The sequence below is a fragment of the Podarcis pityusensis genome, assembly GCF_964106645.2.
Source record: "Podarcis pityusensis genome assembly, chromosome: 9".
Classification (NCBI taxonomy): domain Eukaryota; kingdom Metazoa; phylum Chordata; class Lepidosauria; order Squamata; family Lacertidae; genus Podarcis; species Podarcis pityusensis.
Genome location: NC_138034.1, coordinates 23371619 through 23382614, shown reverse-complemented (window position 1 = coordinate 23382614; position 10996 = coordinate 23371619). Strand labels below are relative to the sequence as shown.

The 10996-nt window shown below is 40.9% G+C and overlaps 1 long non-coding RNA gene across 1 annotated transcript; it reads left to right on the top strand.

Moving 5' to 3' along the window:
• The first annotated feature begins 953 nt into the window (after positions 1-953).
• Positions 954-5728, top strand: LOC308485165. The gene is made up of 3 exons (XR_013990436.1): positions 954-1062; positions 3344-3436; positions 5602-5728. It is a non-coding gene; the product is annotated as an uncharacterized lncRNA (long non-coding RNA).
• Positions 5729-10996: the final 5268 nt, after the last annotated feature.

The window sequence follows — 10996 nt, the reverse complement described above, 5'->3', positions numbered from 1 at the left end:
TATTGCAATCTCACTGTATGACTTCAAAGTTGAGTGACATCCAAGAAAATGGAACAGTAGGATATCTTGAAGATCAAGTTTCAGTCCGCATGAAAGTTTTACAATTGCCACTATTATTAATTGGAGAGCCGAGGAAAACTGGAAAAGGGTAAAATGGAGCAAAGTGTAGGAATGACAGTTCATTTCCCCCCTCTTCATTAATGCTATTCCGAGTTTTCTAAGTCAAAAGGTTTCTCTTTGGAAACCTATCGTTTTAATGCTTTAAAACAAGGGTGACAAAAGCAGTGTCTTCCAGATGTTGGTGGTGGTCCCCACCAAAATGAGCAGTGGTCAGAGATGGTGATAACTTGAATCCAACATCTGGATGGCACTGCACTGGTTGCCCCTACCTTATATTCCATTTTGGTGGAGTTCAGCTCATTCTCTTTTCTCAGAACTATAAGCAGCATGCTTAGATGTGTTACTGGTGTTACTCTCAACTTGAAAGCTGGTCTCAAGTCCATAAGCAGTACGGATTGGATTGAACTATTAGCTTTGTTAGTTACTCTGGGCTCACCCCCAAGTCCTTTGCAACTCAAATGATGGTGAAGATGCATGAGTCTGCCTAGAAGAACTGTTGCAAAATGTATTTTTTTGGGTGAGCTTTCTTCTCCTCTATTAGCCATGAACTGGGTGGGAGCAAGCAAGTCATAGTCAACCAAGATCTATACGTGGGATGTAACATAAGCAGTAAAATACAACATTTCCTGTTTGCCCAGAATGAACACACAGGGGAATGTTGCTCCAGCCAGGAGGACTTCCTGTCACACCTGGTCTGTAGCATCCTCCCCCTGCATGTGACCAGGTAGATGGGCGTGACCCTGGCAGACCCTATAAAGAGGCTAGTCATGCAGCCATCTTCCTCTCTTGACCCTTTTTCACCTTATCCCATTGTGATGCTTTTGCTGTGTGCTGGCTCTCAGCCAGCAGCACATGGGTTCATCCCTCACAAAGGATGAGCTCATACTTTTCTCTGTAACTACAAGCTAAAGCCTGCCTTCAGGATTATACTTTGAACTGAATGTAAGTAAACCTTACGACTTTTAAAATGAAGATTGTTGTGTCATTATTGTTTTTAAGAGGGAGCAAAAGGGGATTTACCAGGAACAATCCAATCTGGAGCTAGACTGGATTGCTTTACTCAAATGGTTCTAACAAATCTACCAGCTAACTTCCTCCTATGTACAAGAGAATGTGCTCTACTACAAGCTCACTAGCGTGAGTGAGGAAGGATAACATTTAATCAATATATCGTCTCCTACTATCCACAACATTCCCACACTATAGGGCATGTGTCTGCCTGTGGATCATATTTCCCCAGTCTTTGGTTCTTCAAGGTCAGTTCAATGTAGAGTACAGTGGTACCTCGGGTTACAGACGCTTCAGGTTACAGACTCCGCTAACCCATAAATAGTACCTCGGGTTAAGAACTTTGCTTCAGGATGAGAACAGAAATTATGCAGTGGCGGCAACTAAAGTGGTACCTCAGGTTAAGAACAGTTTCAGGTTAAGAACGGACCTCCAGAACAAATTAAGTTCTTAACCCGAGGTACCACTGTACATTACAGAAGTCCAAGTGGGAGGTCATTAATTAATCACTGTGCCAGGCTATTCCTGTGGAAGAATGGTCATAGCTGGTGCACCAGCTGTAGATGCTGGGCAGACACTTTATGCCACTGAAGTGACTTCAGTGACAAAATGGTACCAAGGGGAATCCTCCAGAATATACACTTGCTCCTGCATGAGGTGAGGAACCCATCAAGAATAGGGCATTCCCCAAATTCCCAGACCTGGACCCTCTAATCACAGCATCTTCACCTTATCAGGAGTTCAATTTCTTTGTCCTCATTCAGCTTATCACAACAATTAGGCAACAGTTCAGAAATTGCATGGTGTCACCTGAGTCTGATGAGCTGGAGAAAACAGAACTGGGCGCAAACCACATATTGGCAATAGATGCTGCCATGCAATAGTGGTGAAGATGTTGAATATCTCATGTCCTTTTTAAAACTTATTTTTTTACCAGGGGGCTAGTGCAATTCTAATATACCCCATGCAACTTTTAAGGGTTGTTCTTTAGAGTGGTCGTTCTTTAGAGCTGATTATTTTCCTTGAGGGACCTAACATTTTCCTTACAGAGCAAGTTGCAAAGAATTTTAACGTAACAATAGCACTAAGATCATTTCAGTTTCTTGAATGTTTTGTATGAGATTTAATCCACTTGTAATTTCATACATTTCCAAGTAAACAACTTTCATTTCTAAGGTTTATGGTTGACGGGGAGCAAATAAATGATGACATGTTATTTTTATAGACAAGTTAGAAATAGCCAGCAACTATTTAAATTTTTGGAAACCCACTTAACAAGCTGTATGTTTTTACATATATGCACTACTTAGGAGAAAGTTTCCCTTAAAATTCTAATTTTATTTTTATTGCATTTTACAACATGCCCTTCCTCCAAGAATTTTGGGGGTGGTGTACCCCACTCTCCACCATTCCATTTTATCCTAACAACCCTGTGATACAGGTTAGTCTGAGAGTATGACTAGCCAAAGCTCAATGAGCAAGCTTCATGGCTGTGTGAGGATTTGAACCTGGGCCTCTCAGCATCTACCCTACCCCTTATTGGCTCTCAAGTGACAAGGCATAAGTACAAAACAGGTGCTCTAAAGGTATTTGGTAGACATTTCATTACTTTGCTGTTAGTGGACAGTTTACAGAAAACAGGAAAAAGTTTCACAACTTTCTCCCCACCCCACCCCCCAAAATGCACTGCATAATTCAAAATGTTTTCTGGGCATATCCAAAGCAGAAATGCTTTGCTCACATTGACCCATCCACCTCCATAAGATGGGGCCTGAAACACTACCGCTTCTAAAGCAGTGTACCATATTCTTCCAACATGGAGACTGGCTCTACAGCTCAATCACCATGTTAAGTTAGGTGCTAGACAGCTCTTAAAGAGCAGAAGTGCCATAAAGTCTGAAGAGCTGCATGTTCTTCAACCCTGCTGTAGGTCAAAGACAGAACCTTAGGTGATATGAACCTTGGTGCCTTACACCCAGAGATGATGAAGCTTGATGCAATGTCCTGTCTGCTACATGAAACAACGGAAAGCCCCAAATACTACAGGGTAATTTTCTCTGCCTCCTTGGAATGCTTTTCTACATAAACTCCAATGGAAGGGGGAAAAGAAATATGCGCTTCTTCCTTAACATTAGCTGAACGGTTCTTACACACACTTACCTTCCTAGCAACGTTGTTGGCCACCGCTAATCTTGACTTTGTTTCATCATTTTAGGCATGTGCTGGCTGTTTTTTCACCGGAACTCAGTTCCAGCACCTCTCAGATGGGCACTATTCCCATTACAAGAGAACAAGGGAGGTGTTTGTGGTGAGTTCCAGCACCTCTTTTTCTAGAAAAATAGCACTGCATATGGGTTCATACTCACCAGGCTTTTCATAGTGGGACGATCCTTCCCATCACACACGGCAGAAACCCCCTATTTGCATTATCACCTTTTTTTTCACAAGAGGGATGAATTACAGTGGTACCTTGGTTCTCGAATTTAATCCATTCTGGGAGTCTGTTCGACTCCCAGAACAGTTCAGAAACCAAGGCGTGACTTCCGATTGGCTGCAGGAGCTTCCTGCACTCAATCGGAAGCCGCGTCGGACGTTCGGCTTCCAAAAAACGGTCACAAACTGGAACACTCACTTCCGGATTTGCGACATTCGGGAGCTGATTTGTTTGACAACTAAGGTGTTCGACTGGGACGCGGGTGGCGCTGTGGGTTAAACCACAGAGCCTAGGACTTGCCAATCAGAAGGTCAGCGGCTCAAATCCCCACAACGGGGTGAGCTCCTGCCAACCTAGCAGTTCGAAAGCACGATGTGCAAGTAGATAAAGGTAAACGGTGTTTCCGTGCGCTGCTCTGGTTTGCCAGAAGCGACTTAGTCATGCTGGCTACATGACCCGGAAGCTGTACGCCGGCTCCCTCAGCCAATAAAGCGAGATGAGTGCTGCAACCCCAGTCGGCCATGACTGGACCTAATGGTCAGGGGTCCCTTTACCTTTTAAAGCGTTTGACTAACCAAGGTACTGCTGTATGTGAAAAGTGTGTCTGGGTAGGCCACCTAAACCGTGTATGAGGTTGTGTACCTGGCGAGGGTAAGCAAAAGCTGAGCAATTTACAAACTCAGGCTACTGTGTAGCCAACACCACACTACATAAAAAATGGACGCACAATATTATAGATAACAGGAAGGATTCTCATCTTCTTAGTGGCCCAACTTCCCAAGAAAGTTAGGATCTACCTTGGCAATCAACCATGCGCTGGTATGGGGTAGCCGAGGATTAGCTCCATTTCCCATCGGGAAGAAAAGCTCCACCTAGCTCCACCTGTGCCCTCTGTGGCACACACCACCGAAGCCCATTTGTATCTCTGAACTTCCACATCAACACCTAGGCTTGGAGTTCAATACTGGACAGGGCTTTGAGGAAGAGGGTGTGGGACACAGAGAGAAAGTGACAGCTTCTCCCCATCTTTCCCAAGGAGGAAGAGTCTTCACTCACAGTTAGGCCACTGCTTTGTGATTGCCCATATTAAATCAATGAGGTAATCCACGGAGAGCTGGGTCTGCAGAAAGTGGGTGGTCTTTGCGGATGGAGGCGCTCTCTCCCTTCACCCTCTTCGAATCTCCCTTTGGCCCAAGCCAGTTCCTGCAGCTGGAGGGAAGGCAGGCCGCAGACTGTCCCGGCACATTTCTTCATTTCTCACTTGAGTGCTCTTCTTTAGTTGCTTTTCAACTGCCCACTTTATATCGGCTTCATTACACCACCGCTCCATTTGTCATGCAAATCGGGAAACTCAGGGAAGTTTTTCTTTTGGCCTTGTCTACGAAAGAATACCGAGAGGTATTCAAAACGTATTAACACAAATCAATGGCACCAATAAAAGCAAGATCTCCTTAGCAACATAATCTTGATTGCAAAGGGAGAACTGAGAGCATTTAGCAGAACAGTGGTCCGCATGGAATACGCATTTGTCTGGAAGAATGCAGCACAAAGCCTAAAAGAGGGATGCTGAAAAAATCCAAAATTAACTCACACTGAACAGTTACTCTTTTTTTTCAGATGTGAACAATTGGCTACATTAAATCTATCATGGGCTTTTCTGCTCAGCAACATTGTATCATACCTCTTTGCAAAGTGAAATTACAACACCCTGCATGCTTCAGAGTAGCTCCGGGGTGTTTTTTTAATTATACATAAAAAGAGGCTGTTAGGGATTTTTTTTAAAAAAAAAAAAGAAAGGAACTAAAAGGACTCCTAAGGGGGAAAGCATCACACAAAGATAGAGTATGTTGTTTAAATTTAAGATCTTTGCTTATAGCGCTGGGCAACATTTGGGTATTGTACAATATGGTCCAGGGTTATTACTGAGGATGTAATAAAAAAGCATGTGTTTAAAAATAGTACTGAACACACTAGGAAGTATTCACAGATATAATATTAATTGGAGGTTTTGCTGCTAACGTTGTATTCTCTATATGTAGCTGGAGCTTACTTTGAGGATACAATACTTCTGACAATCTCCTACGCAAGTGAAAAGACAGAAACTGACATACTCTGAAGCCCCTTTACAAGTGAGAAATATGGGGGGGGGGACATTTTAAAATTAAATGGGGGAAATAAATCTTTATAGAGCATTGCTGTTAAACAGAATTTTGCAAAATGTCTGATCATTCCTGATTTCTGACTTAGTGAATTCAAACTTTGTTAGACAAAAACACTTTAGGATTTTTAAGAGCAGCCCAACTTGTAGAAACGAGTTAAAAGATTTTCAGCAACATCCATTCTCTCTCCTTTGCAAAGGGATTTCATAAAATGTAGACCATTCCAGGCTCAAAACTTCCAAAGAGATTTTTGAGCATCTTTTGAAAAATGTATTTGAAGAATAGGAAGCCAAGCTCATCAATGAGCATTAAACCTGCTTGTTTAAAGAGAGTCCAGTGTTAATTGTGCCACCAAGTTTGAATTTCCTTTGCTTTTTTAGGCATTTGTTACTAGCAATGTTTTCAAAGTAAGTTTTTTCTTTTCTATCTAAGAGACAGTTAGCTGAAATTTTAACCACGCTCACTAGGAAACAAGTCTCACAAAACTGGGATTTACTTCTGAGTAAACTTTTTAAGGATTGGGATAATTAAAAACATTCTGGTGAAATGAAGCAAAATGATTGTGCATACCACAAATAAATGAAAAAGAATGCACCATATTGAGGTTAGAAAAGAAAACAAGTCTTGATAAGATAGCTTCACAATTTTATTAGTTTGTAACATACAATTTAGGAAATTCTCTAGTGAGACTTCCAAGTGGAATACATTCTAAATTTGGGTCAGGTCAGGAAAAAAAATGGTTGATATTTGGAAAAAAAATTGTGGAATTTGGCTAAGTGGATTAACTTAAAGCAACCATAACAAATGTGGTTAAATAAGCACATATATATTTTAAAACCCATCCATCTTTCCTGTCTACCTATGCACTTCATACCCAAATTGTAGCATCTAACTGCAGATTTTGGATTTGATGCACTTTTTATGAAAAAAAAATGATACTTTTATTAAATGGATCTCTAGCTTGGTCTTTTAACTATGTTTTCATATGCTGGCAAACTGAAAGATTATCTATGATTAAGACAATGTCATTTCATATCTATTTTCTGATATACTACATGAGATTAACAGGATTTCCAAAGATACAGTCAAATGCATCCTATGTGTCAGTCATGTAGAAGAATCAACTGAGCTACACACAATGACAACAATCTAGAAGGCCGAAAGTCCACAGGGATCCCATTGGCTGGGTATGAAAAGGCTAAAAACCATGGCCAGGATCCAGAAAAACTACTTAAAGCACGCCCAAGGGCTTCGGTATGCTCATTGCAGATATTTTCTTTTTAAAGAAGTTCGCTTTGAACAGCAGACTACCATGCTATATGACAAGCAGGTTTCAAAACTTCCTCGGTTTCAAAAATGGTTTGCCATCTATGGGTTACAGCAGGGAGAGAAGCTGCTGTTTGGGAAACACTTTGGATGCATGGAAATAGTCACAGAGTCATTTGGATCATTACCGCAAAGAAACCGGGTGCTCTTTGCAATACTATATATATATTTGTATATTCTGTATTACAGCCAACAGGTGCTATCTAGAGAAATGTAGGAATGCAGGAGTAATTAACAGCTAAACCTTTGCTTGTTTACTCAGAAGTAAGTGTACACTGGATTGCAGTCTACAATTCCATGGGGTTTACTTCTGAACAAACAATGTGACTGGGCTGTTGGCGTTCTCTCTTTAGCTTACTTCCAATATTAGTCTGTTGAGAAGGATATCTAACATTACAGACCCATTTTGCAGTAGGGTATACTGGGAAAATATCGAACATTCTAATTAATCCTTGCTATCAATGTTTGTAGCTTCTCACCTTTGGATGGTATACATGACTATACAAGCTCCTAGCAGCCTTGTAACTAACTTTTGCCTTTCATTAGCAGCTCATTACAAGACTCTTGGTTGTTTCAGCTCATCCAACTTTAGTGAAGCGAATGCCACCGGAAACTGGTGTCAGTGGAGGAATGATATGCAGTGTTGAAAGATCTCCTTGTGTGTGTAGAATGGGAAAGGAGCAGATTGGGAAGGCAAAATTGGGTATGCATAATGGAAAAGCTTTCCATGCTGACACAGGAAGGTTCATCTCCTTTCTGGATGCAGGTTATCTGAGGGCTCGCTATGCAAGGTGACTTGAGTCTGCGAATGGGAACAGTCTCCTTGGGATTTTCTTATCAATATATTGAAATCCACTGCAGGAGCCGGGAATTCGTGAAGCAAATTCCCCTGATTCAGTTCACACCAGTGAGGGCTGTCAGCAGAAGAGCTCACTGTATGATGGCTTCAATTTGTACGGTAAGTTGCACTGAGAGAAATAGCTAGGAGATAAAATATTCGCTATGGGAATGCTGGTCTGTATGACAAATGTAACATCTAGACCTATGTAACATCTAGACTTGCTGTCTTTAGGACTGAAGGAAAGGACTAGAAATAATTGGCCCTATATCAAACCTGTCACTCCATGCTAAATATTAGCTGCTCACAATACCACTGCAATATCTCTGCCAAACTACCAAAATGACATGCTTTGCCGCATTGTCCTATTGGTATAACCTACTCTAAATTGCCCTGTGTTAGTTTTCCAAAAACCTTGAGTGTCAAGCCAGAAGTCACACACTGAAAAACATGTATTTCACTGAAACATACATAGTGCATGATGTTTAACTATGTTAACAAAGCAGAAATTAAATTTTCAACAAAAAAACTACAATTCAATCAAAACAGGCAGCTTATTTAAATACAAACCCATATTCAACTTTCTAAAGATGATACTGTACAATACGTTTGTTTTGTTTTGTGTTAAGAAGTTTTATATAGGCTGCTAGACTGAGATTTTAATTTTCAGGAAAATGGTACAGTTGGAGCATGTTTATTTCTAAATTTAATGCTAGCAGTTACAGCTGGCTGACATGAAACCGAAACTGTGAAAAATGCAGTGCACAGAAACATTAAGGAAACACTTTGTTATTCCCTCTACTGAAGGTAAGTTACATTCTCTAACCAAACTAGCACATTTTCACTGAATATTTCAATTGGGCCATTCATCTGACAGGAATAATTGGCACAAAACAAAGAACAATTGAAATGTAATATGCAATTTATAGTTGCCCATGTGCTTATACTGCACTCAAATCATTTTTTTAACTGAAGTGTTATGTTACAGAATAATTGACCAAATTTCTAATGCATAGCCTTTGGACTGCTGAATGTGCTGAAGAACCAAAATATAGGGAGGAATTCAAACTCCTGCTTACCTAAGTAGAAGTAATACATTTTGATGCAACTTTCATCTTTCAGTGCTACATATACAGAAGGAAAAAGGTTATTTGAACTGGCAGAGAGCTGTTAATTCTTACTTAATCCTTACAAGAGGGTTCTTTCATTTTGTTTTTTTGCTGTCAAAAGGTTTATAGTGCAATTCTACGCCAGTTACTCAGAGAAGCATGTCTTCTTGAGTTGAATGGGACTTGCTCTCTAGTTAAGTGTGTAGCCTTAAGCTCTCCTGGTAACTCTGAAATGAATAATAGGGCACATGTTCTTAAAGCCTGTACTACGAAAATGCTTGCTTTACTGGAGGGCAGGGGAACAAGTCAGACATATAGTAACCTATCAGGGATTTGATATATCAATTTTTGCTACCTGCCCGTAAAAGCAGGAAGTCTGTGGGGCACCTGATGGGCTGTTTTCAGTTTCCTGCGTCATCCACAGTTCTGAACCAAACACACTTCAGATGAAGATGGGGCAACTTGTACTGTGACATCATGCAACACATAAAATCTGTGACAAAGCTGGGGGGAAATGCCCATGTTTGAATACTTATGGGCATGTACCCAGCTGCTCCTTTAAAATGAACAAAGGTATCAGCCACCTTAGATGACATCCCACAACACTCTCACTTGAATAAATCTGAACATGCCTCTGAAATATCTTTACATGGAATTGAGGGGAAATAATTGGGATTTTTTTATTTGCCTCCGTGTTTGTGTCTTTGTAGCGTTTTTCACTATCATGTTTTCAAATATATTGCTACCACTACATGGGATAAAAAATGGTTGATTTTTTTAAAAGTCAGCCATATAGTACCCCCCCATTAGCAGCTACATATCAAAATATGCATACTGGAAGAATTCAGCTACTACTCATTTTTGTGCTTGTAAATGCTGGAGGGTCCAACTTCCCCTCCCCACCCACGCTTCAAAAAGCCAAGCAGATAAAAACAACAACATGGTAAGTGAAATGCATACAAAACAAGAAATAACAAGCAGCAATCCATATCATTCAAACACTGCCAAATTAGCAGCTACAGAAGAAGCCAAGAGGGTGGTCAAATGTGGATTTAGAGCAGGTTGAAGCAATCTCCTCCTGCTGACTCATGCAAGTAACGCTTATCCACAGGGTTGGATTGCCTGAGTTGCATAACATGAGATGTCTTCCATGAGATCTGTGACCAGGAAAGTTGCATGTGATTTACGTTCACAATTCCTCTCCTCCGTGATGACATGCAAGACCCCTCATTTCAGGTTCTGCTGCTCGCACAAGGAGACCACCGGTGTGAGTCATTCTTTTGCATGTTAAGCCACCCAGCAGATGGTCTCAACCCACTTAGACATGAAGGTTAGTGAGATATTGAAGTGGTTCTCACCCTCCTTGGGGTCTACCTAGTCCAAACTAACTTTACATGCAAGACGTACACTTTACAGAAAACAGAAAATACAAGTCCTGTTGCAAGCAGGCAGTATACAACTGCCCTTGGGAAGATTAGTTTGACGAAAAGTCTGCTGAATGAAGTAACAAATAGGACAAGGAATTCTACTGAATAATGCACCAGTGACTCTAAAATCTAGTCTCTGCACACCAGCAACTTACATACACAGAGGAACTCCAACATGCAGATAGAGTTCTTGCACATGCAAGGGATTCTCCATTTGCTTCGATAGACATGGAAACTCAGCACATGCAAAGAGATGGAGAAGAATTCCTACCTTTATGAAAGTGAATGGATAAGCCTAAAGCCCCAGAATTCTGGAAAGGAGCCAGTTTTTACAAAGGCTCTGGTCAGTTGAGCAATACCAATGGATTTTCCGTCTTAATCAAGGCCACAATCCAACACAGATCTAGCCACAATTAAGCCTCCTCAGATAAACCAACTTCAGCAAACTGTGTTAGATTATGGCCCAAGTCTGTATTATGAAGGTGTTTCCAAAGCATGCAAATGTTTTAACACATACAATAGAATGCTCATCGATAAGGGGAAATGCTTTATAATTCTTTCTTCAAGGAAAAGCA